We start from the raw sequence: 27,828 nt of genomic DNA on the forward strand, positions 1-27,828 counted from the left end.
AATGCCTTCTGGGTAAAAAAATGTGTCGAGGGTGCTTTTGGGTGCCTGTCGTCATCCGTCCGTCACTCCCGCCCTCCCTCCCTCCCTCCCTGAAAGCGCCGGCGGGAAATCAGTTCGCGCACTTTTCTGATCAGTGACAGCGCGGATGCCACAGCAGTGCGAGCATGGATCCCGCTGTGACCATCGCTGCAGTTGTGGCAGTTCTCAACGCCTCGCAGCTTCTCATCCACCTTTACCAGAGGCAGCTGCAGAGAAATCAGGAGAGGAGGCTACGGCACCACCGTGAGGGCATGAATTCGGAGAGTAGCTCAGAGCTCTCAGAAACCACGAGACCCTGCGCCCAGGACATCTCGGTGTCACTGGGTCTTGTGGATACTGTGGAACGGCGATTCTGGGCCCTGGAAACAAGCACGGACTGGTGGGACCGCATAGTGCTGCAGGTCTGGGATGAATCCCAGTGGCTGCGAAACTTTCACATGCGGAAGGGGACTTTCCTCGAACTGTGTGAGTTGCTGTCCCCTGCCCTGAAGCGAAAGGACACCCGGATGCGAGCAGCCCTGACTGTCCAGAAGCGAGTGGCCATAGCCCTCTGGAAGCTTGCAACGCCAGACAGCTACCGGTCAGTCGCGAACCACTTTGGTGTGGGCAAGTCTACCGTGGGGGTTGCTGTCATGCAAGTAGCCAAGGCAATTGTCAAGGTACTGCTATCAAAGGTAGTGACCCTGGGAAACGTGGAGCTCATCATAGATGGCTTTGCCGAGATGGGATTCCCAAACTGCGGTGGGGCTATAGATGGGACTCACATCCCTATCCTGGGACCGGACCACCAGGCCAGCCAGTACATTAACAGAAAGGGCTACTTTTCTATGGTGCTGCAAGCACTGGTGGACCACAGGGGACGTTTTACGAACATCAACGTCGGATGGCCGGGCAAGGTTCATGACGCTCGTGTTTTCAGGAACTCTGGTCTGTTTAGACGGCTGCAGGAAGGTCTTTACTTCCCGTAGCACAAAATAAGTCTTGGGGATGTGGAGATGCCTACAGTGATCCTCGGGGACCCTGCATACCCGCTAATGCCCTGGCTCATGAAGCCCTATACTGGCGCCCTGGACTCAGAAAAAGAACTTTTCAACTACCGTTTGAGCAAGTGCAGAATGGTGGTGGAGTGTGCCTTTGGCCGTCTCAAGGGGAGATGGAGAAGCTTACTCACTCGCTGTGATCTCAGCGAAACCAATATCCCCATTGTGATAGCTGCTTGCTGTGTGCTCCACAATCTGTGTGAGAGCAAGGGGGAGACCTTTATGGCGGGGTGGGAGGTTGAGGCAAGTAGCCTGGCTGCTGATTACGCCCAGCCAGACAGCCGGGCAATTAGAAGATCCCAGCGGGACGCGCTGTGCATCAGGGAGGCTTTGAAAGCTAGGTTCCTGACTGAGCAGGGTCTCCAGTGACTGTTTAGTTTGTGGACACAGATGCTGAACCTGCCCCCGTTTCTTTACCCAGTTACTGTTGACTATCCTTCCAAGTTACATACCCCCTTCCCAACAAATAAAATCTGTTCCGTTTTGTTAATGAACAACGTTCTCTTTCTTACTGTTTTCGCGGGAATGTTTTAAACCGGGGACGCAGACTGTGGCGGGGGGCGGGTTTAGTGTTCTGATGCAAATTATGCTTCTAAACTCCGGGAATGACAGGCTCCGCAGTGGTGGATTGGTTGTTTCAACGGAGCCTGCCAGCAGTCCTGGCCTGGACTGCGTGTATGTGTCGGCCAAGTGACTTTCTGGCAGGGGGCGGAGGGTTACAGACCCCCTGCTGCGTGGCTCTGTGATCCAGGATAAGGACCGCGGCATAAGTTCTCTAACTGCCCTCCCCCGCCACAAAGTCACAGATCAACCCCCCCGCCCCCCAGAACATGAAAACCACCTCCCAGACTCACCAGGGTAACTGGTGACTGCACTGTGTATGTGTCCTGATGCTGGACCTGCCCCCGCCTCTGTAGCCTCCTTAAGGTGACTGTCCTGTCCAATTACCAAACCCCTTCCCCCCCTTCAGACAGAATCTCCTCTAAAAGAAAATCTTGGAAACAGTACTTAACAGAAAAAAATATTTTATTATGAACCGCACATGAAAAGGGGGGGGAGAAAACTTGGACGGGGGCTTGTGTGAGATGGGTAGGAAAGGACTTTTCAAACTTTGTGGAACGAGAGCCTTCTAGTGCAACAGCAGTCTGCAGGGGTTGACTGAAAGTTTTAACGACCCTTGCCGCCCCTCCTTCTTTGGACTTTTGGTGAGGGGGGTGTGGGACTTTGTGGCGGGGGAGGGCGGTTAGAGATAGACTGCAGCGGGGCTCTGTCCTCCTGCCTCCGGTCTTGCAGAACATCCACAAGGCGCCGGAGCGTCTCCGTTTGCTCCCTCATTAGTCCAAGCAGGGTTTGAGTAGCCTGCTGGTCTTCCTGGCGCCACCTCTCCTCCCGTTCCATGACTGCTCGGTGCATTTGTGACAAGTTCTCCCTCCACTGTGTCGTCTGGGCTGCCTGCGCTCGTGAGCAGTCCATAAGTTCATAGAACATGTCCTCACGCGTCTTCTTCTTCCTCCTCCTAATCTGCGCTAGCCTCTGGGAGTGTGATGCCAGGCTGGGTTGGGAGACAGTCGCAGATGTGTCTGTGGGAATGGGAAAAAGGGAGTGAATTCCTGAGACAGATAAATGAAGTTGCTAACAAAGAACATAGTCTTTCTCTGTGAACAACACCATGCACTGCACCTTTCACATGCGCACTCAGGACAAGGTCGAATTTTCGGCCCTCGCCTTCAGTGCCTGGGGTCTTGCAGTTGCGATCTGAGAAGCGTGGCAGGACACCTCTACTTTTGTAGCAGGAAAACATGGTAAGCCGTAGACTTGTGGCAGCTTAAAACTTTAATAGTAGCACTGGGCTCCTTTCGCATTGAAAGCAATGCCACTCTCTGCTGGCAGCAATCAGGGAAGCATGAGCTCTGCCCCTGTCCCACCACCTCGCGGCTGTCCCAGGGAAAGGTCCCTGTATGCTGCCCCTCTGCCGCCTCCACCGCGTGGCTGTAAAGCAGTCCCAATACTAACATTCCCCTCCCTAATTCAAAGCAGGGCGTCATGTGCGACGTCACGCTGATGAGGATCTCGGAGAGCGACAGGGGACGGATGCTTCGGGAGAGAATGCAGAAGCCCGGGCCGTATGCCGCCATGCTCTGCCGTGCTATGATCCCGGACTACTTGATAGAGTCATGGCGTGGGAATGTGTCCTACCACGGTGGACCTAACAAGATCGCCCTGCCAAGGAACCTGATGCGCAGGCTTGAGCAGTACCTCCAGGAGAGCTATGCTGAGCTCTCCCAGGAGGACTTTGTGTCAATTCCCGGACATATAGACCGTATTTTGGTGTAACTGCACTGGAAGGGACTACAGAGTGGAGCGTCCTGTGGTTGCCTAATCATAAAAATCCGGACATTATTTGATTTTTTTTACATAGTTGGGACTAAATAGTTGCCTAAAGCAAAGAAATCATGAACACCCAATTGCTGATATTATTAATATTCCTGTTGTCTTATAAATAAAAGTTTCTATGTTTAAATGAGTGAATGAAAACCCCATTGTTAACAATATAAATATTCCAGTTATGTTAAAAATAAATGTTTAGATGTTTAAAGCACTCACTGCTTGATCCTTCCCCTGATTCGGTGTCCGGGGTAACGGATGGGGACGGTTGGTAGGGGATCTCGGTAAGGGTGATGAAGAGCTCCTGGCTGTCGGGGAAATCAGCGGTGCAAGCGCTGTCGACTGCCTCGTCCTCCTCATCTCCTTCCTCATCTTCCCCGTCCGCTAACATTTCCGACGAGGAACTGGCCGTGGACAATATCCCATCCTCAGAGTCCACGGTCAGTGGTGGGGTAGTGGTGGCGGCCGCACCTAGGATGGAATGCAGTGCCTCGTAGAAACGGGATGTGTGGGGCTGGGATCCGGAGCGTCCGTTTGCCTCTTTGGTTTTTTGGTAGCCTTGTCTCAGCTCCTTGATTTTCACGCGGCACTGCGTTGCATCCCGGCTGTATCCTCTCTCTGCCATGGCTTTAGAGATCTTCTCGTAGATCTTTGCATTCCTTCTTTTGGAGCGCAGCTCTGAAAGCACAGACTCATCGCCCCACACAGCGATGAGATCCAAGACTTCTCGATCAGTCCATGCTGGGGCCCTCTTTCTATTAGATTGCACGGCCATCTCTGCTGGAGAGCTCTGCATCGTTGCCAGTGCTGCTGAGCTCGCCACGCTGTCCAAACAGAAAATGAGATTCAAACTGCCCAGACAGGAAAAGGAATTCAAATTTTCCTGGGGCTTTTCCTGTGTGGCTGGTCAGAGCATCCGAGCTCGAACTGCTGTCCAGAGCGTCAACAGAGTGGTGCACTGTGGGATAGCTCCCGGAGCTATTAGCGTCGATTTCCATCCACACCTAGCCTAATTCGATATTGCCATTTCGAATTTAGCGCTACTCCCCTCGTTTTCGAGGAGTACAGAAGTCGAATTTAAGAGAGCTCTATGTCGAACTAAATAGCTTCGTGGTGTGGACGGGTGCAGGGTTAATTCGATGTAACGGCGCTAAATTCGACATAAACTCCTAGTGTAGACCAGGCCTTAGTGTTTCAGTTTCCCCACATATAGAGTAGGGATGATGATACTGAGCTCCTTTGTAAAGTGCTTTGAGATCTATGGATGAAACTCGCAAGTTTTATTATTAAAGAGCTAAAAGATGCCCTTGATGTGTTCATTAACACACAATGAGCAAACAGAAACTTTCAGTCTGAATGACCTTCTATTTTAGGTTAAGAGAACAAAAAACCTGTAAAGAATTGAAGTAAGGTCTCCTCCATGTGAGTGCACACCCTGTGTCTCCTCCCACAGTGCAATGAACTTGGAGAACAAAATGGCTGCCAAACCCTGCCCACAGTGGGTGTGTTTAGGAATTTAAAGGTGCAATGAAGAGGAAACAAAAAGCATCACACTTTCATACCTGCCTTCTTCACATTTTTGTTCCCAATAATTTAAAAAACATCTTCAGTGGTTCACTATTCAGGATGCCAGAGATAAACCTTCCCAATATTCAGAGTAATGCAGCTGGCCAAGCAGGAATAGCCACATAGAAAAACTGATCACTTCAGGATATACAGTATATGTTGCAGACAAGACCTGTATCTCATTATTCCTCTGTAAAAAAGCCATCCTCAAACCCACTTTCTTAAACTAAACTTTGGATTGTATTTATGTTTGGGGTTTCTGAACCTAAAGTGAAAGGTGGGGAGGGGAAAAGGCTAGGGTTAGGGTTTCAAAGCAGTCTATAACAGCACGAACTAAAATCCTTATAGGACAATAAATATGCGATGAAGGAAGCACAGGTGCTTGAATACATTTGTAAATAAATGAGAGGGCTTCACTCTGCTGCTATTCTTGGGGCCCTATTATTCGGAGTTTGTGACAACTGCCATTAGCTCCTGAAAATGTTCATGAATCCTGAATGATTCATGATTCCTTGCCTGGAAGATTATTCATCAAACAGTTGATACCTGAAGTGCATTATTTGTTATTCATTAAATCGGTGTTTGCTATTTATCATTTGTTAGTCTCCTGTTTAAAAAGTTTCCTGCATCCAATCGGGAAGCATACATATACTGTATTGTCATATAACTTAGGACCAATTATAAACCATAAATAGCAAGTAGTCAAAGGGAATGGTTTCAAACACTGAAAAGAGTTTGTCCAAATTATTTGGTGAATACCTACTTTCAATACATATGTAATACATAGAAATCAGTACTGGTTTATAAACAATTCACAAACAGAAACTAGGGCTAAATTCCTAGTGAATATTAATTCATCCAGTTCTAGTCAATACTTTTATGCAACATGTATCTCATTTGCCTTAATGGAAGACACCGTTCATACCAGAGGTAGCTTAAAAGAAATACAAGTTTGTATACAAAAGCTACTCAGAGGGTTGGAAGAAAACAACAACGTTGGGCCACCTATTTCTTTCAAAGTAAAATAATGAAACTTAGTATTTGCTAGGATCAATTATTCTTGTTTCATGGATAAAAGCAAGATGCCTGGCAGGAGTTTGTTTTGTTTCTTTTAATTATGTCAACTTATACATAGTTAAACAATGGATCTAAGAAGAAAAGTGTGAAATACAAGATGATATAGGGGAGATCTCCAAATGCAGAATAAAAATGCTTCTAGGCTGCAATGTTGTTACACCTCAACCAGAATTCCTGATTTAGTCTTATCTTCAGATAAGTTAGACTTTGCATGCAAGAACAATGTGGAAAGTAGAAAAAGAAAACTAGAAGACAGTAAGAAGAAAATGGAGGAGTTTCTATACTTTTCCTATTATTAGGTCTATCTAATTAGATTAGTGGTTCCCAAACTTTTTCATGCTGCAACCCCCTTTGGGCTCGCCTCTGTTAATGGGACATGCGGGGGTCTCAGAGGTGGGTTGGTTAAAAATTAAAAGTGTGTGGAGGGAGAGGGTGGGTGTCAGGTGAAACTCCTGGGGGTTGAGAGACCCACGGGGGGGGGGGGGTTGAGGAAGGTTGAGTGCTGCCTCTGGAGGGTGGGTGGCCTGTGAAGGGGGAGAGTTGCAGAGCAAGCCAACCCCACTCTCACCCTGCAGCATGGGGTCACATTGCAGTGCCGCTCAGGTTTGATCAGGCCAAATTTGAGGGAGTGGTATTTGTGACTCCATGCATCAGGAGCCAGGTTACAAAGACTGGAGCAGGGAGCCAAGCCCAGCCAGCCCCATGGAACGGGAGTCGCTTCAACCAAGACAGGGTTCACTTCCCCCCCCCCCCCCCCCGCATTTTCTCAATGTCTTGTGACACCCACCTTCCCCTGATACCCTGGCAGTCACAACCCACAGTTCGGGAAATGCTGAATTAGGTCATCAATTCCAGTCACTTTGGGTCTCATTCTCAGCGGTACCGAGTGCTTGCAACTTCCACGGAACTCAATGATATTTCCAGGTGCTCAGGCTCTTCGAGCCAAAAAATGATATGGATTTTCCTCATACAACCCAAAATTCAAGCTCAATAATAAATTTCTGATCACTTACACTGCGTGCGATTGACAAATAAATTAAACCACATCTAAAAATCTTCCAGTGACACTCCTAGAGGGAGAAACTAGGGGCTTTAAAAAAAAAAAAAAGAATACTACCATCAAGCAGTCATTGAGATTTAGAATGCATGCCATGTTTACAAATCTGGTGTTTAAAATGTATTTTTCATGCAGAGTCTTTCTCTGCATTTTCAGAAGTGGGGGTGGATCCCATGGTGGGACTCATTAATGAAAAAGTCTCATTGGCCTTACTAGAGGCAAACACTAGATTTAGTTTTATTATGGTTAAGTGGAGAAACAGCAGATCCTGTTTGAGGGTGGGTTCATGAAGCCACAGATGTACGTCATCCACCACTCAAAATTTAGGGGCCCTTTGGGACTGGCAAGATGGACGGAGCAACCCATGCGATCTTACACTGTTACTAGCCCCATCCCCTTTCAGCGCATAAGTGGCCTGGTAGAGAGGGCGACAGATGAGCTGGCAGTCAGAGATAGAGAGACTGGAAACAGAGGTGAGAGAAAATAGCAGTGTTAAGTGATGTGAGATGGCAGCAAGATGAGCCAATGCAATTTGGGGGCTAGGTATGCAGACAGAATTGGCCTTAGAGCTAGCTGGAAAATGGAAATCCATTCCTGTGGAAAAATGTCATCTGTGTTTTTGGGTTGGTTTGTTGGTTTTTGGGGGGCCCCTAATTGGGATGAAAAGTGAAAATTGTGAAGTTTTTCATGGGAAGGAGGGAAGCTGGGGAACCAACCAGCAAGGGAAGCTGAAATCCTTGGGAGCACAGTTTATGTGGCAGTTCACATGGTGGGTGAACCTGAGAGCTTGGCAAGTCCCAGCTCCCCAGAGGCCCAGCAGCTCACCAGAAGGGCCTGTCATAGGACTGTGGTAACAGCCTGCTCTGTAAGGCTAATACCTCAGGAGGCCAGAAGGAAGTGTGAAGACACTGCGCCTCCCTATAACTTCCCATGGCCTCTGTAGGTGTCCTCACTGGGGTGCTGGTAATAGAGGTGCTGGGGGTGCAGCAGCACCTCATGGCTTGAAGAAACAATAGCAACTGACTGCGCCATAGACAGGATTTACACTTTCATTGGATGGCTTTCAGCAATCTACCACACCATCTATAAAAATTGTCCAAGTGCCCCTTCCATCTTCAAGTATCAGGGGGTAGCCGTGTTAGTCTGTATTTACAAAAACAACAAGGAGTCTGGTGGCACCTTAAAGACTTCCATCTTCAGACACCCAGGGATTTAGTGGGTCTCTTTCACTATCTAGTGGGTGAGGGAAGGGGCAAATACTTCCAGTAATGGAATTACATGGCAGCAATTCCAAAAGCTGAGATACTGGGTTTAATGGTGACCATCTCTGAGTAGCTGGCATTTCCCACAGCCAGGGAGATTTGACACAGAATTAGGAGATTGGAGTGGAAGGTTAAAAGATATCCTTACAGGATGTAAAATATTCCTGAAAGGGAAATTACTTTCAGTATAAACAGTAGAATGAAACTACATACAGAGGGTACAATTTAAAACAGAATAAAAGATAATGCCCATTTATTCTAAAATAATTACATTTATGCCACTGAACAAACTTCACATGATTATTTTTAGTGTTATAACCTTTAAGTATGAAAACACTTTACCTTTGAGATTAGTGTAATTGTGCAGAAGGGGGAAAAATGCTACCAGGATATATTTTTGTTACCGTAGCTGGAGTGATAGGATATTTTATATTATGCATGTACAATACATTCAGTTTTAATTCAAATTACATAAAAGGCACTAAAAAGTCCTATTAATCTCGTGTATTTTAATGATCATTTTACTGACTCACATTGGCAATAATATTTTAATAATTCAATAAGTGTCAATTCAATAATTCAGTTTTAAATCTCTGACAGCGGGTGGAGATTTTAATAGAATCTAGCAATTTAGTCAATATATGAGAACTGAGATAAACAAATTAAGATTACCCAAAATCAGATATAAAATTAGAGACAGTATAATTTCTGATGGACCATGACCTCAGAACCTAAGGATTATCATATCTCTGTGAAATTAGATGAACAGATAATGAGGCAATTTCCTGGTGAACTTTGCAATGATAAACAAACAGTGCTCCTAGTGGACAGGCAGAGTGAACCATTTCCAGTATCTGGAGAACGTGGTGCAATTTGTCTTTACATTCAATATAAACTGTTTAAATCTGCATATATTAGTATAAATAAGAAGAACCAAAATGAAATGTACTTTTTCAAAAGGCATGCATATTTAACCGGTACAAATAGAAGTAAAATAAATTTACTTACAACGGGCTACTCTTCACAAGCAAACCAAGCAATTGTAAGATTTATATATTGAATTTAAAGTAATTAACATTATTAAGGAGGCAATCTCTCTTTGAGATAAGCTCCATTTTGCATTTTCTTAGCCTTCAATAAATCTACTGTTTTAGTTTAGGAGGAAAATAATATAGGCTTGGAAAGATCTGAGTAGCTTTGCACAGTGCCTCATGCATAGGGCAAGCTTTTTGGATCTGTCTATCTTACGTATTTTTATGGCCTCTATCACCCTAGTATCTGAGCACCTCACAGTCTTTAATGTATTTATTCTCACAACAACCTGGTAAGTCTGATTTGCCTTTCTTTTACATTGGTATAAATCAAGAGCAACGGACAAACTGAAATCAGTGGATTCAATTCTGATCTCACTCTGGTGTAATCAATGCCAGTGAGTTACACTACAGTAAAGTGTGGTGAGTGAGAGGAGAATGAAGGCTTTGAGACTGTGCATTGTACTATATATTTGCTATTGTTTCACAAAGTATTTTAGAAATAATCTGTAGTTATTACTTTATTGCTATCCACGTTGAAAGAGTATCTGCTAATAGTTTGGTGGTTTCTGTGAGGACATGTGCACTGTTTATTTAAATCTGTAGCAATTCTTCACCATTGATGCATGCCATTTTCTGCATAGTCACCTAAATGTGTTACACTTGTTCAGGGTAACATGGGTGTTTTGTTTTGTTTTTGCAGGAACTCAAGTTAAACTAGCCTCCAGTGAGGCAGTAACACATTCAGGTGACCACGATGGCACTTGCTGTCTGGTTCACTCAACTCTAAAGTTTCTGAAGAGAAGAAAGAAATTCATTACTTAAGAGAAAAGAGTAACATTATATAAAATCAGAGTGTAATTCATGTCATTTTAAATTAAGAGCAGATAAGGCATGGTGTGTTGTGACTTTGTTTAGCAAAGGGGGATATGTGCAACACTTCCAATACAGAGAGAAACATCTCTGTATTCACATGTTCAAAGAACTTGCTTTTATACCTTACAAACAGACTCACAAACTCACAGACTCACAAAATCAGATGGGTCAAAACAGAAGTGATTTTTTTGGACCACCTCAAACTTTGGCAGAGGCTGGTGATTGGGGTAAAATGTGATCTGGATCGGAACCTTCATCAGCTTTGGTTTTACAAAAGAGAATCCAGCTGACTAGGGATGGCAAAATAGAGCCCAAAAGGCCAAATATACTTGCCTTTTCCAATTTCATGCCAGTGTACGTCCACTGGTTTCAGTAGAGTTACTGTGGAGTCAAATTGGGATACTGCAGTGGTGAAACAAACCCAAAAGTCTGTACTTTGGGGCTAAATTCTTATCTATGTTACATACAGGTGTAAATCAGGAATAACTCCACATAAATCAATGGAGTTACACTCTGTGAAACTGGTATTAGAAATCAGAATCAGGCCCTTGCTGTGTATTTTGGATTAATCCAACTGAGACTTCTGAGTTTCCATGGCCCCAATTCAACAGTCCATACCTAGTCAGTGATATGCTTAAGCACAGACTTAACTATAGGCATGTGCTTAACACCTACTGATGTCAATGGGACTTGAGAGTACATGCTTAAATGCTCTGCTGAACTGAGGCCCCCAACAAGTAGAGTAGTAAAAGTCAAGGGTTGAGGTCATCCCTGAATGGGACCCAAAGAGCCCATTTGAAAACATGAAATGCTTGTAGGCATCTGTTTTCAAATGTCTGTAAACTGAGGTTGCAGAACTGCTTCCCAGCCATAAATTAATTCAAAGGAACAAATCCTCTGCCCCTTTCATCCATCCTGTGGTGAGTACCTACAACTCCAAAACACAGGTGGACTGGTGCTGTGTGGGCGTATGTTGAGAAGAATCCATGCAGGGGTCTCTACACCCAAGGATCTCAAAGCACTTTATAAATTACACTGGTCTACAATTTTTGAGAAGTCGTCTGCTTCAGAGATAAAATGTGCTATTTATTATGTATTTTGACATGCTGAATTCAAATATGACAATTAAAACAACTGATTGGCTACTGTTTCTAAGATATTTAAGTTTTTACATTTTATGTCTATGTATATTATGTAGATAGTAGAGTTTTAATCATAAATTGTAAACCTAGGTCTTTTCATGTGTTTATGGTTGCTTTACATGATAATATTTCACCTGTCCTGTTTATGTAACACTTTAAAAATCAGCAAAAGGGTTATATAAATAAAATTTATTATGAAACAAAAGGCAAAAAACTATTATGTACATAGTTTAGTCCTATTCAGTGTCTACTCGGCGCTTCTTGGCTTGTCTCTTGTATTCATTAAATGGAGCATCTCTTGTCACTGTCCAGCAATAGTCTGCAAGCATTGATGGGCTCCATTTGCCCTGATAGCGTTTCTCCATTGTTGCAATGTCCTGGTGAAATCGCTCGCCGTGCTCGTCGCTCACTGCTCCGCAGTTCGGTGGAAAAAAATCTAGATGAGAGTGCAAAAAATGTATCTTTAGTGACATGTTGCAACCAAGGCTTTTGTATGCCTTGAGGAGGTTTTCCACCAACAACCTGTAGTTGTCTGCCTTGTTGTTTCCGAGAAAATTTATTGCCACTAACTGGAAGGCTTTCCATGCCGTCTTTTCCTTGCCACGCAGTGCATGGTCAAATGCATCATCTCGAAGAAGTTCACGAATCTGAGGACCAACAAAGACACCTTCCTTTATCTTAGCTTCACTTAACCTTGGAAATTTTCCACGGAGGTACTTGAAAGCTGCTTGTGTTTTGTCAATGGCCTTGACAAAGTTCTTCATCAGACCCAGCTTGATGTGTAAGGGTGGTAACAAAATCTTCCTTGATTCAGCAAGTGGTGGATGCTGAACACTTTTCCTCCCAGGCTCCAATGACTGTCGGAATGGCCAATCTTTCTTGATGTAGTGGGAATCTCTTGCACGACTATCCCATTCGCAGAGAAAACAGCAGTACTTTGTGTATCCAGTCTGCAGACCAAGCAAGAGAGCAACAACTTTCAAATCACCACAAAGCTGCCACTGATGTTGGTCATAGTTTATGCACCTCAAAAGTTGTTTCATGTTGTCAAAGGTTTCCTTCATATGGACTGCATGACCAACTGGAATTGATGGCAAAACATTGCCATTATGCAGTAAAACAGCTTTAAGACTCGTCTTCGATGAATCAATGAACAGTCTCCACTCATCTGGATCGTGAACGATGTTGAGGGCTGCCATCACACCATTGATGTTGTTGCAGGCTACAAGATCACCTTCCATGAAGAAGAATGGGACAAGATCCTTTTGATGGTCACGGAACATGGAAACCCTAACATCACCTGCCAGGAGATTCCACTGCTGTAGTCTGGAGCCCAACAGCTCTGCCTTACTCTTGGGTAGTTCCAAATCCCTGACAAGGTCATTCAGTTCACCTTGTGTTATGAGGTGTGGTTCAGAGGAGGAGGATGGGAGAAAATGTGGGTCCTGTGACATTGATGGTTCAGGACCAGAAGTTTCATCCTCTTCCTCTTCCTCGTCTGACTCAAGTGAGAATGATTCTGGTGCATCAGGAACCGGCAGTCCTTCTCCGTGGGGTACTGGGCGTATAGCTGATGGAATGTTTGGATAATGCACAGTCCACTTTTTCTTCTTTGACACACCTTTCCCAACTGGAGGCACCATGCAGAAGTAACAATTGCTGGTACGATCTGTTGGCTCTCTCCAAATCATTGGCACTGCAAAAGGCATAGATTTCCTTTTCCTGTTCAACCACTGGCGAAGATTTGTTGCACAAGTGTTGCAGCATATGTGTGGGGCCCACCTCTTGTCCTGATCTCCAATTTGGCAGCCAAAATAAAGGTGATAGGCTTTCTTAACCATAGTGGTTATACTGCGCTTTTGTGATGCAAAAGTCACTTCACCACAAACATAGCAAAAGTTATCTGCACTGTTCACACAAGTATGAGGCATCTCTGCTCACTTTGGCTAAACAGAAATGTGTCCCTTTGCAAAATCAAACACTGACAAATAAGAGAGCATGACACTGTATGATTTCTAGAGCTGATATAGGGCAATTTGTTCAGCAGAGTGATGTAAGCTTCGTTATGATTGCATCATCCATGACTTATAGGAATAACATGATGCAATTCATATAATGTATGACACAATACCAGCTTCAGATTGCATCATTCATTGTTTTGCCTAAAAAGCAAGTACTGTCCAAATCCAGTCATAGATTTATTCATAGATCCAGTCAAAGATGTATTTTAGTCATTTCTGGTTTAAATTGAGATCCCTTCCCCTTATAACTCACTTATCCTCCGCCGTTCCCAAGTCAAGGGTCGTATATACTGACCCAATAGCATATCTTGAAAACTAGAGCCAATCAACAATTTTAAGCATAATTTTCATTCTCAGTGACCCAGAATTAGTAAAATTTGACTACATTTATTTCAGAAGCATTTTGGCTGTAGAGCAGTGTTATCATAGCAATGTAGGACTGGAAGGGACCTCCATAGGTCATCTAGTCCAGTTCCCTGCACTGAGGCAGGGCTAAGGATTTAGACCATCCCTGACAGGTGTTTCTCTAACCTGTTCTTTAAAACCTTTAATGATGGAGATTACACTATCTCCCTAGGTAAATGTTCCAGTGTTTAACTACAGTGACAGTTAGGTAATTGCTGCAATTTAAGCCTATTACTACTTGTCCTGTCCTCAGTGGATAAGGAGAACAATTTATCGCCCTCCTCTTCATAACAAATTTTTACATACTTAAACTTATCATGTGCTCCCCCCCAGCAGTGTTCCCTCTAATTTTTCCCACCCATGTGTGGAATGAATTTTGTTATGTGCACCAATATGGAGGTGAGGTGTGGCAGGGGTGGGACTGAGCGGTTCGGCGTGTGGGAGGGGGTTCAGGGCTGGGGCAGAGGGTTGCGGTGCAGGGGGGTGAGGGCTCCTGCTGGGGGTGCGGGCTCTGGGGTAGGGCCGGGGATGAGGGGCTCAGGGCTGGGGCAGGGCTTGCAGTGTGTATGGGGGGTGAGGGCTCTGGCTGTGGGTGCAGGCTCTGGGGTGGGGCCGGGGAAGAGAGGTTTGGGGTGCAGGCTGCCATGGGGTTGTGACGGGGAGAGAGAACTTCCCCCCCAGCCCTCTCTCCCTGCAGCAGCACCTGGGCTGGGGGGGGAGGGACGCCTCTCCCACGGCCGCGGCAGGCCTGGGCCAGGCCGGGTTGAGGCTGGTGGAGGAGTGCCTCTCCCATGGCTGCGGCAGGTCCGTGGCTGAGCTGGGTTCGGTCCAGGGCTGCGGGAAAGGAATTTCTCCCTGCTGCAGCCCTGAGTGCCTGCGCAGTGCTAAATAGGCTGCTGTGTGGCTGCAAAGCTTAGAGGCAACTTAGCCCCCCAGTCTTCTCTTCTCCAGACTTAACAAACCGAATTTTTTCAATCTTTCCTCGTAGGTCATATTTTCTTGACCATCAGTTATTCTTGTTGCTCTCCTCTGGACTTTCTCCACATCTGTCCCACAGTGTGGTGCCCAGAACTGGACACAATACTCTATTTGTGGCCTGATCAGTGCTGAGTAGGGTGGAAGAATTACTTCTCCTGTCTTGCTTACAACATTCCCACTAATACATCCCGAATGATGTTCCCTTTTTTGCTACAGTATTATATTGCTGACTCCATATTTAGTTTGTGATCCGTTGTAAACCCCAAATCCTTGTATGCAGTACCCTTTGCTAGGCAGTCATTTCCCATTTTGTATATGTGCAATTACTGTAATTATTCCTTCCTAAATGTAGTACTTTGCACTTGTCCTTATTGAATTTTACCCTGTTTATTTCAGACCATTTCTCCTGTTTGTCAAGGTCATTTTGAAACCTAATCCTTTCCTGCAAAGTGCTTGCAACCCCTCCCAGCTTGGTACTGTCCACAAATTTTAGAAGTGTACTGTACTTTCTGTGCCATTATCCGAACTATTTATGAAGATATTGAATAGACCTGGATCCAGGACAGATCCCTGTGAGACTTCACTCTATATGCCCTTTTAGCTCAATTGTGAATCATTGATAACTTATCTCTGAGTATGGTTTTCCAACCAGTTGTGTACCCACCTTATGGCAGGTTCATCTATAATATATTTCTCTAGCTTGCTTATGAGATAGTCATGGGAAACAGTATCAAAAGCCTTACTAAAGTTGAGATATGTCACATCTACTGCTTCCTCCTATCCAGAAGGCTTGTTAGCCCATCAAAGAAGGAGATTAGCTGGTTTGACATGATTTGTTCCTGACAAAAACATGTTAACTGTTACTTACTTATTAACTTATTTTCTTCTAAGTGCTTAAAAATTGATTGTTTGATTATTTGCTCCATTATTTTTCTGGATAACAAAATTAAGCTGTCTGGTCTATAATTCTCTGGATAGTCCTTATTCCCTTTTTTTAATAGATCGGTACTGGATTTTCCCTTTTCCAGTCCTCTGGGATCTCTCCCATCCTCCATGAGTTCTCAAAGATCATCACTAATGGCTCAGATCTCTTCTGCCAGTTCCTTAAGTATGCTAGGATGTATTTCATCAGGTCCTGGTGACTTGAGGACATCTAACTCATCTAAGTAATTCCTAACTTGCTCTTTTCCTTGTTTAGCCTCAACTTCCACCCCATTAATACTGATGTTTGCTATGTTAGTTATAGAATGTAAGCATTATTATCCCCATTTCACAGATTGGGAAACAGAGGTACTGAGTGAAACACCCTTTAGGAGAACACCAAGTATGCAGGAAAAATGGGACTAGAACCCTGAGTCCTGACCCCTTGTCCCCTTCCTGACTCCTAGATCACACTGCCTCCCTTCATGCTTTTAGTATATTGATGAAGTTGTTTCCCACTAAGGAACCATTGTCAAAAGAGGACCTAGATTTTAAACATTCTGCTCCTATTAACTCATCCCCCCACCCTGGCTTGGAAGACACATTCCGCTGCCACCCCAGCCCCCAAAATATTTTGGACTTCTTAGACAGTTCATTTTAAAAGCACTTGCAGCAACATTAGAAAGACTCTATCTAATTGAAAAGATATAAACACAAGTTTCCTTACTTGTGTTACTAACACGTGAGGGTATTTAAATAAAAAAGTAAAATTTAATACTACTTTCCATTAATGTTGTTTGGTTTTTGCACTTATTAATTCTAATTCAGAGTTAAATGCTTCATTCAGGATGGACAATGGAAAACCTTCCAGTTATGTTGCTATTACTCATAGTCATTTTCTTGTCACTTTTAGCTTTATAGCTCTCATGCTGTAGTATTATGCTGCAATATCTAGTTTGCAAATGCTGTAAGGCAATATTTCTATTTAAAAAAATGAGATTTTTTAAATTTAATGGAAACATTTTAGTAATATTGGATTTTTGTAAAAAAGTTTTTAAAAACAACTTAACTTTTAAAGTCGAAACTAAATGTGACAGCACCCCTTTGGTGGAAATTGTTTTGATGTATATATGAGATAGAAGCTAAAAATATACAGCAGTTTAGGATATTCATCTTAACAACATTAACCTTTCCCCAGAGAGATGTTTCAGCTTGTTCCATCTGCCTACATCCATTTTTATCATACTTATCCCTGTTTCTTAAATTAAATTTGGCTCTCTCATTCAGCCTTCTTTTTATTCTAATCCCTAAATATTTTATCCCTTCAGTTCCCATGTGAAATTGCAATTTCTGTAATGTGCCCTATATCACCCTTTGGATACGGGTGATGGCTCAGATTTATCCCAGTTAACTTTATGATTTGAAATTATACCAACTTCCCCCTATTAGTTTCACTATTTCAGAAATAATCATCTGCTGCTCAGTGACAAACAACTGGGTGTATCCAGGGAATAAAGTATATTCTTGATTTCCAACCGCTGTTACGATTCTTCCTTTGTGGTACCAGTATGGATTCTATGAACAAACAGGTCAACGATGGTGATAAAGAACAAGCACAGCTCTCATGCATTCTTATTCTTATCTAATAAGCATGTGTACAAATACAGTTTGCAATATTGACTCATTTATATCAGTGCAAAGTAATGTATTCTGTCAACAATATCTGTCACAAATCCAAATTGCCTCTGAGCTACAAACAGGCTAGAGAAGAGCAAAGGCCTTCTCCATGCAGAGTCAAGGCTGCCACTTGACCCTTTCTGCTTTGATTAATATTAATCCGATTAAATAATAATCAGGTTGTTATTGGAGAGTCTCTTTTTCTCAAACCCGCTTTGGCTAAGGATAGGCTAAATCAGGAAGAATCTCCTTTCAGTTAAGCACTTGGTCACACACAGAATGTCAATCTTCCTAGCTGGGTTGCCAACCATAGAGAATTGTATAAATACTATGAAAACCAAAATATGGAACTATCTGTGAGTGTTAATAGAAAAATGTGGATCTCTATTTAAAAAAAAAAAAGGGATTACCCCAGAGGACATTCACTGTCAGCACACTAATCAATCCAGCTAGTTCTGGATGATAGCACAGCATGCCACCAGCCCGGCAGAGTGAATGGGTTCGAGCCACAGCCATATCTTGGTCCCCTAGATGTCCAAGAGTGAAGATGGCAAACCCTAGGAAGAGTGGAGACTTTCTCCTTTTGTGACTACCCAAAAATCTGTCTTTTTTTTTTTTTAACCTTCAGTGGCACTAGGTAATCTGAGGGAGCATTTGCGTCAGTGGCTGCTTTCCTTCTCTCTCCCAGGTTACAATGATGGCTGTTTATGCTAGCCAAAGCTCTTCCATCCTTAGCTGTAAGTAGCAAAGTTAAGCCCCTGAAGATGGGATGGTCAAACAAAGAGGTTTGGAAACAGTCCTGGGGCCCACTCTTCCGCTTTACTACCCACTGTGCAGCGGTGTTGAGGGGAGCAGTATTAGCCAGTCATGTAAGGAAACAGTGTAACGCGAGTTAAAAAGATCAGCAGAAGTCCTGTCCCCATGTGCAGTGCAGAGGTGATATGCAATGCATTGCTTCTGTATGTCAGTGAGATGCACAGTGTTAAACAGAGTGAGGCACGGTCCAATGTGTACATAGTGGTAGGGGCATATAGCATCATCTCTAAAGCACAGCTTTCAGACCAGGTGCAGAAGTGGAAAGTGTATAACTATGGGCAGTTTTACCCTTTGATGCTGCAAAGCCTTGGACGCACAGGTATGTTCTGCAAGACTTTTGATATTACAGCTATAGGCTAGTAGAGGCTCAATGGCCCCTTCATATCAGTGTGACTACAGTATTGCTCAAAGCCATACTTTGCTATGCTTCTGCCTCTCTGTTGCAACTTGTTTTTCTTAATGCAATGTGAGTTTTACCAAGTAAAATGAGTCCATCTCCAATCAGGATGTGCTCTGAAAACTCCCACCCTGGACTTGTTTCCTTTTCAGTGTGGGGTTCTGGTGTTCCTTACAGTCTGACATGGTTAGGAATGCATGGAATGCTCTCTCCCCAGCTTATCTTTTATTAGGCTGTTTTCTACTGGATCCTGGACCACAGCAGTAGCACTGCAGAGGATTGAGCATTGATTGGTCTCCTCTGAAGCGACCCTTTTCAGGCCATTTTGGATGAAGCTCTAACCATACTCCCCTTACTCAGATTTGGAATCTCAACACTCCTTTTATCTCCTCCAACTGCCTCCTTGCACCTTTTTTTTTTTTAAAACGTGTGCTGCACAACTGCCTGCAGACAACACCTTGGTGTACCTGTGCAATTTTGTGCATGTTTCTAGCATTTGCATGCTCTTCTGTGCAATAGGGAGTGATCAGGCCCCTGGAATACAGAAATGGTCTTTGCAGAAAGAAAGAACGGTCTGGACCAAGAGCAAGCAATAGAAAGACAAAATGGTGGCCCTGGAATTTTAGGTGATGGGAAGAGCAGTGGAGAAGGAAGATGGAAAGAGACATGGGTTTGGAAGGATACAGAAAGATAGAAGTCCCAGTTTATTTAGCTTTTCTGTCTCTGGGGCAGAGTAAATAAACCATACAGTCCATTGCACATGCATACCGTACATTTAGTTTACAACATATAGAGCTTGGATGTCATTCAATTAAAGAAGAATGAAAGAGAAGTAACAGTAGTAGTTCTCCTCATACCAGACCAACAAAGTCAAAAGTTTCATTAGCTATAGCTAAATGCCCACATTTCTTTTTGTAACGCATTGGTTTTAGTCTTTAAAAATTCATTCCCCCAAATCAGAGTGACTCATAAATTGACAAAACAGAAAATGACTTGCTGCAATGTTTTAAAAGAAAAAGCAACCATGAAGAGCATGTCTGTACATATAAAATGTATATTACTCTGACTATATGGGGAAGTGAAAAAGGTGATTATTTTAAAAAAATCTATTTTTTATTGATTTGAAGAAGTCATAATTATAAGTAGGTTCTGCAGAAACGGAGTAGATACAGGGTACTGTAATAACAAATAAAGCAATACAACAGACATTTGAAATATTGTACTAACAAGAAAGTAATACCATATCAGCTGGCCTTTACTACTTCAAGCATTTTACTTGTATCTAGCTAAAAATAAAACAATAAACAAAGGAATACACAATAAAGTTATTTTAATCTATCAGACACATACCAGGGTTTACAAAATATGGTCACAGAAGTTAATAACTTTGGACCAAATATTCCCGCCCTGTTTCCACAAGTCAACACTAACTTGCATGGCTCCCTCACTGTCCTCTAAAGCCCCCTATCCTAAATTGACAATGGAAATTGGTGGAATCCCAGATAGCATGGCTCTCTTTCAGCTGAGCTGCAGAGGCATTCCAGATCACCAGGATTCTCTATGGCTGTTCTTTTGCCTTTGTGGAATCCCCTGAGAACTCTAGAGTCCCAGGAGATCTGCTGTCTTAGAGGCCATTCCACTTGTGCTTTCCTGGAGGGTGGCTAGAGTTACAAACCACACCCTTACGATGAAAGAAATAAGAGGAAACTCCATGATGACAAACTCCCCTGTTCTAATCCCCCATTTGGGTTATTCCTTCAGTAAGGCAAGGGGTTCTTTAATCGTAAATTATAAGCTTGGCCAGCTAGTGAATAGGAAAGTCTTGAGTTTTCAAACTTTCAATAATCAAATGTCTGTGGTGTTTGAAATTCACAGCAGGATGCATGTTCAATATATGCAGATACTGAAGTTCATGTTTTTTGAAACCTAAGTTCTTCATAAAATTAAGATTTACCTGCCATTGTTCTTAATTGTGAATACACACCCACGCACACACACATTTGCAGACTGGAATTTGTTTTAGGGGCAGACCAAGAAACTACAAAGACACTCTCAAAGCCAACCTCCAATCTTGCAGAGTTGACCTCAGCATCTGGGAGCTCTTAGTCCATGACAAGATCCGAAGGCAGCAGCTCTGCCTCCTCGGACTGAGACATTTCATGAGCTCGCGGATTGATGCCCTCAAGGAGAGATGTGTGAGGCAGATAGCTAAAAGCAGCACGCATTCAGCTACAATTGTCTTCTCCTGTGGCACTTGCAGATGGGGTTGCAGGTCCAAAACTGGTCTTTGGTCTCATCTCAGGACCCACAATAAGTAGCTACAGCTCATCAGACTCAACTGGAGACTCCATTACAAACACATTTAATATTTACTTCTCAAACCCCATTTTTTGGCTTGATCATGGTGGCTGGTGAGTTTTACTCCTGTCCTTCAGTACTGTAAAAATAATTTGCAAAAGGCAGGTGACAGGCTATTTCACACCACACATATAGTTAACAAGATACAGGGCTGTCAATTGCTCAGATTTCAAAGGATTGAGGCAGTATCCAGAAATAGGAAGACAGCACTGATTATATTCTGAACCCTCATATTACGGTATATTCTATGCCCTAATCAGCTAAATCCCAAAATAGAGCACAATAAATTTTGCTTAGCCAGAAAACAAGTGGCTCAGGAAAAATTAAATCAAATGGATTTGACAAACTGATTATATTTTTATTTCCTAGTAATTATTTATCATGTCATATAATTTAAGTGAATGAGAAGGCTCATGTTCCCATTGTCCCATGGTTAGATAGGATTAGATTGTAATTTTACAATTGGAGCTGGACAGGAAACAATTGTCTTGTACCATGACAATTTTCAATATTTCAAAAAAAATTTCCATCCCAAACTGGGACGAAAAGTCAATCTCAAAAATAATAATAATAATTCTGGGATGTGACAGTCCATAAGCAGCCTGTCATGAATTATAGCTGCACAGAATCTGTTCCAGTGTATGAAGATGCTCCTAAGAATTATACACTCTGTCCATAAATTTCTAATGCCATCACTGTAGTACTGAGATCATATATACATAAATGGCACCATATATTTTGGCTAAAAATAGTGTAGATATTCCCTCTTTTAAGACTCTATTTTCCCACATTTATATCTAGTACCTTGCTCAATGGGTATTCCTGTTTCATTGATTTTAATAACTCACTGAATAAGGTACAATACTACACAACATAAGAAAGGTTGGCAGAATTGGACCCATTGTAGTTCCCCTGATTGGGATCATTTCAGTGATTGCTTTCAGGAAAACTGAAACTAGTCATTCTGTAGCTCTACTACTGGCATCTCATGAACTCCCCAAATGGGCTTATGTAGATTTTTAAAAGTATGGACCAGCCCTGTAGGACAAGAAGCAGTTGCTTCTCGTGTCTCTCTGGGGTCTGTTAGAGAGGAGTGAGCAGACCTAGATTGAAGCACCTCTATATTCCTTTGAAGTGTTGTAAAATAGACAATAGCAACTCATGGTAATTGGTATCAAAAGCATTGTCTTTGGGTCTAGGGCCAGAAGGAAGTCCTACTTCAATGCCATCAGAGTTGTCACCATGTCATATCCAGATTTGAAGCCTAATTGAAAATGGTCTTGAGTATCGGTGGATGTCTAATGATGCCAGTATCTTTCAATGATTTGGCCCAGAAAAGAGAGGTTGTAGATGGATCAGTATTCACAAGAGTTGAGAAATGGCTTCTTTAGCACCGGTAAAACTTTAATTTGATTCTAGGTGGTTGTCAGGGTGCTTTCCATGAGTGAGGTAATGATGATGTCAGCATTCCAGAATGAAGTATTCCTCACTGGTTTTAACCAGCCAGAGAAGTGTGGGACCATTTTGCAGGAGGGGAAAGAGAATCCCATAGAACCCTCAGACCCTCCGCTTGTTTTGTTGGCCTAAATTCCACCAGGGATGGTGATACAGCCACTTCTGCCTATTTTGACATGTTTCCATTAAGTTGTTGAGACACACTCAAATTCAATGGAATTCATTTGTATGTGAAATATGATGCATGTTCCATGTTTAATAATATTCTTTGTCAACCTGGCACAGGACACCCTATCAAAACCAAATGTCCCAAACCTAATGGCACTATATATTTTATCTGTACCATTCAAAAGCTTTGAGTTAATGAATTTGTAACTCTTACATCTGTATTATTCAGCATCAACCCAGCACTGGTTTTTTCAAATATTATGCTCCCAATAAACTTTTTTCCTTCTTATTTTATTTTCCCTTTAAAAAAATCTGATCTATTAGCATGTAAATTACTTTCATGAGTATAGTGACATTGTCTTTGTCAGATTTTGAGGAAACCATCTGACAGTATTAAGTTGTTTCTCTTAAACTGTAGTCCTAGTCTGAAAAGTGTCCCCATAAAAGAGCACCATCTTACTCAGCAGATCTGCTCCCCATGTGTATTCAGAGTCCTATTTGCTAACTTTAGCCACTCAAATACAATTGCACTGCTTTTTATCCCTGTTTGCCCTGCAGAGCCATCACAGCTAAGAGGGTTTTTCTTGTGCACCAACAGACTTTTTCACTAAAAGCCAAAGAGTTCCATCAATTGATGGCAATGGGTTGCATAACTGTCACTCAGAGCACAATTTAAAGGCAATAGGGTTGTGCAGGTGTAATTGGAGCTCTAATCTGGTTTTGCAGAAAACCTTTTATGACTAATGAAGATGGATGAAAAGGAAAGAATCCAGTCTGAATGTCTGATACCACAGGAAATTTTCAGGAGGGCTGATGGAGGGGGGTGGAGGATGGACAGAATTACTTGTAAACTGAACAAATCTGAAACTGAGTAATTGAAACATAATAAATAGAGCTAGTCAAAAAACAGAATTTCCATCCTGCAGGAAATTCTGAGATTATGAAATTGTATTTAATTCTGAATTGGGACAAAAAGACTAAATCTTGGAATTTTTTGCAAAACAAAATATTCTGAAATATTTTGTTTCAACCTTATCGAAATGAAATGTGTCTAGGGTTGAAACATTTGATTTCAACAAGGTTCAAATGTTTCCTTTTGACTATCATTTTGACTTTTATGAGTTGTATAATAAGCCAAAAGGAAACATTTCAATCTTATTGAAACATTTTGATAACTAACTATTGAAAACTGGGACAAAATAAATTTGTTTCTATGAAACATTTAAATGTCATCAAATCAGCATCTTCCAACAGAAAATTTTTTGACCAGCTTTAATAATAAACCTGGAATCCTACAAAACCATTTTCACAGTCAATTCTGAAAATTAAGCGACTTCTTTAGATACTTTACATGGAAGTGTCTAACTTACCAAAACCAGACAAAGAACACATGGAATATTTGCTATTACATAAAACAGAATCCCGAGGCCCTAATTCCCCAACTCTTAGGAAGAATTTACTTGGTTAACCCTCACAAAGATGTTAAAAAGGATGAGTAATGAAGCAGGCCTGGGGACTGAAGGCCCAATCAGGCCCTCAGAGGGAGTAAAGGACACTTTGAAAGAAAAGCCACTTGGTAAGAAGTTGAGAATGCCTTTCAAAAGGCAAACACAGGTTTACTGTGCCCATAGTTTTTCTGCTTTAGCTTTTGTATCAGTACATAAGCTATATTATGTTTTAATTGGCATCATGAAGACTTGGTACGATAAATCTCATAACTGGAAGTACAGGACATACAGGCAGGGGGAAAAGGAGGAGTTGTTGCATTATACATCAAGAATATAGACATTTCTTCTGAGGTCCAGAAGGGGATGGGGAGCAGACAAGTTGAGAGTCTATGAATTAAGATAAAAGGGATAAAAATAGGGGTGATGTCATGGCAGGAGTCTACTAGACCACCAAATCAGGAAGAGGAGATGGATGAGGCATTTCTTGAAAAAATAACAGAAATATCCAAAACACAAGACCTAGTACTAATGGGGGAATTTAATGACCCAGATGTCTGTTGGAAAAATAATATGGCAAAAACCATAATTTCCAGTAAGTTCTGGGAATGCATTGGGTACACATTTTTGTTTGCAGAGGAAGTAACCCTGGTGGACATCCATTTTAGACTTCATTCTGACTAACAGGGAGGAATTGGTAGCGGATCCGAAGTGGAAGGTAATTTGTATGAAAGTGATCATGAAATCTATAATTTCATGATTCTAAGGAAAGGCAGGAGTGAGAGAAGTAGAATATGCACAATGGACTTCAAAAGGCAGACTTTAACAAACTCGGAGAACTGGTAGATAAGAAAATCTGTGGAAAAAAGGAGTTCAGGAAAGCTGGCAGTGTCTCAAGGAGATGATATTAAAGGCACAACTGCAAACTATCCCAATGTGAAAAAAAAATAGGAAGAAGAATAAAAGGTCAATATGTCTACATTAGAAGCTCTTTAATGACCTGAAAATAAAAAAGGAATCTTGCAAAAAGTGGAAATGTGAACAAATTGCTAAGGGGGAGTACAAAAGAACAGCATAAGCATGTAGGAACAAAATCAGAAAGGCTAAGACAAAATGAGTTACACCTAGCAAAGGACGTAAAAGGGAATAAGAAGATGTTCTTCAGATATATTAGGATAAAGAGGAAAGTGTAGGTCATTTTACTTAGTGGGGAAGGAGAGCTAAAAATGGGTGACATCAAGAAAGATGGGGTATTTTGCTTCATTCTTCTCTGAAAAGGTTAATGGTGACCGGATACTCAATACAAATCTTATATAACAACAAGGGGGAAGGAAAGTAAGCCAAAAATGGGGAAAGAAGAGGTTAAAGAATATTTAGATAATTTAGATGTATGCATGTGACCACGCATGATGAAATTCATTCTAGGGTACCTAAGGAACTAGCTGAAGCAATCTTGGAACTGTTAGCAATTATCTTTGACAACTCATGGGAGAGATCCCAGAGGACTGGAGAAGGGCAAACATGGTGCTTATCTTTAAAAGGGGGAACAAAGATGACCTGGGGACTTTTAGACCAGTCAGCCTCACTTTGATACCTGGAAAGATACTGGAACGAGTTATTAAACATCAGTTTTTAAGTACCTAGAGGATAATAGAGTTAAGGAATAGCTAGCATGGAATTTTCAAGAACAAATCATGCCAAACTAACCTAATTTCCTTCTTTGACAGGGTTACTGGCCTAGAGGATAGGAAGAGAAGCAGTAGATTTATTTTAGTAAGGATTTTGACACTGTACCACATGACATTCTTATAAGCAAACTCAGGAAATGTGATCTAGATGAAATTACTGTAAAGTGGGTGCACAACTGGGAGTGTGTATCTTGTGGGGCATGAAGGGATAAGTCCTGGATCCAGTACTAGTCAATGTTTTCATTAATGACTTGGATAATGGAGTGGAGAGTGTGCTTATAACATTTGCAGATGACACCAATCTGGGAGGGATTGCAAGTACTTTGGAGGATTAGAATTTAAAACAATCTTAATAAATTGGAGAACTGGTATGAATTCAACAAAATGAAATTCAATAAGGACAAGTGCAAAGTACTTCATTTAGGAAAGAAAAATCAAATGCACAACTACAAAATGGGGAATAACTGGCAAGGTGGTAGTACTGCTAAAGAGGATCTGGGGATTATTGTGAACCAGAAACTGACTGAATCAACAGCATGATGCAGCTGAGAAAAAAGACTAATATCATTCTGGGGCCTATTACCAGGAGTGTCACATGTAAGACACAGGAGGTAATTGTCCCACTCTATTTGGCACTGGTGAGGCCTCAGCTGGAGTACTGTGGAAGGGTATGTGCTGTTTAGGAATGACCGGAAAAAAGGTAAAGGTGGGGGTGTGGCATTGTATGTCAATAATGAGCTACAATATAAAGAAATAATAAGTGATGGAATGGATAAGACGGAGTCTGTCTGGGCAATAATTACACTGGGTAAAAGAACTACTAGAGCCTCCCCTGAGATACTGCTTGGGGTGTGCTATAGACCGCCGGGATCTAGCCTGGATGCGGACAGAGAACTATTTAATGTTTTTAAGGAAGTAAAAACTAATAAGAGCTGTGTTATCATGGGGGACTTTAACTTCCCAGACATAGATTGGGGAACAAATGCTAGTAACAATAATAGGGCTCAGATGTTCCTAGACGTGCTAGCAGATGAATTCCTTCATCAAGTAGTAGCTGAACCGACGAGGGGGGATGCCATTTTAGATTTGGTGCTGGTGAGTAGTGAGGACCTCGTTGAGGAAATGGTTGTAGGGGACAACCTTGGCTCGAGTGACCATGAGCTAATTCGGTTTAAACTAAATGGAAGGATTAACAGAAATAAAACTGTAACTAAGGTTTACGATTTCAAAAAGGCCAACTTTAATAAATTAAGGCAACTACTTAGGGAAGTGGATTGGGCTAACATACTTAGAGAGCTAAAGGCAGTTGAGGCCTGGGATTATTTCAAGCTGAAGTTGCACGAGCTTTCCGAGGCCTGTATCCCGAGAAAGGGGAAACGGTTAGTGGGCAGGAGAATTAGACCTAGCTGGATGAGCGGGCGTCTTAAAGGGGCGATTAAGAAAAAACAGAAAGCGTACAAAGAATGGAAGAGGGGAGAGATCGGCAAGGAAACCTACCTTATTGAGGTCAGAGCATGTAGGGATGCGGTGAGAAAGGCCAAAAGCCGTGTAGAGTTGGACCTCGCGAGGGGAATTAAATCCAATAGTAAGAGGTTTTATAGCCATATAAATAGGAAGAAAACAAAGAAAGAGGAAGTGGGGCCGCTGAAGCATGCAGATGGAGTGGAGATTAAGGATAATCTAGGCATGGCACAATATCTAAATGAATATTTTGCGTCGGTCTTTAATAAGGCTAATGAAGGGTTTAGGAATAGAGGGAGCGGGACAGAGGGGAATAAAGGAGGGGCGATTGACATTACAGTATCAGAGGTGGAAGCCAAACTTGACCAGTTAAATGGGACTAAATCGGGCGGACCGGATGATCTTCATCCTAGAATATTGAAGGAGCTGGCGCGAGAAATTGCAAGCCCCTTGGCGATAATTTTTAATAAATCTGTAAACTCGGGGGTGGTACCTATGGACTGGAAAATAGCTAATGTGGTTCCTATTTTCAAGAAGGGGAAAAAAAGTGACCCGGGTAACTA

The sequence above is a fragment of the Emys orbicularis genome, chromosome 2, assembly GCF_028017835.1.
Source record: "Emys orbicularis isolate rEmyOrb1 chromosome 2, rEmyOrb1.hap1, whole genome shotgun sequence".
Taxonomy (NCBI): Eukaryota; Metazoa; Chordata; order Testudines; family Emydidae; genus Emys; species Emys orbicularis.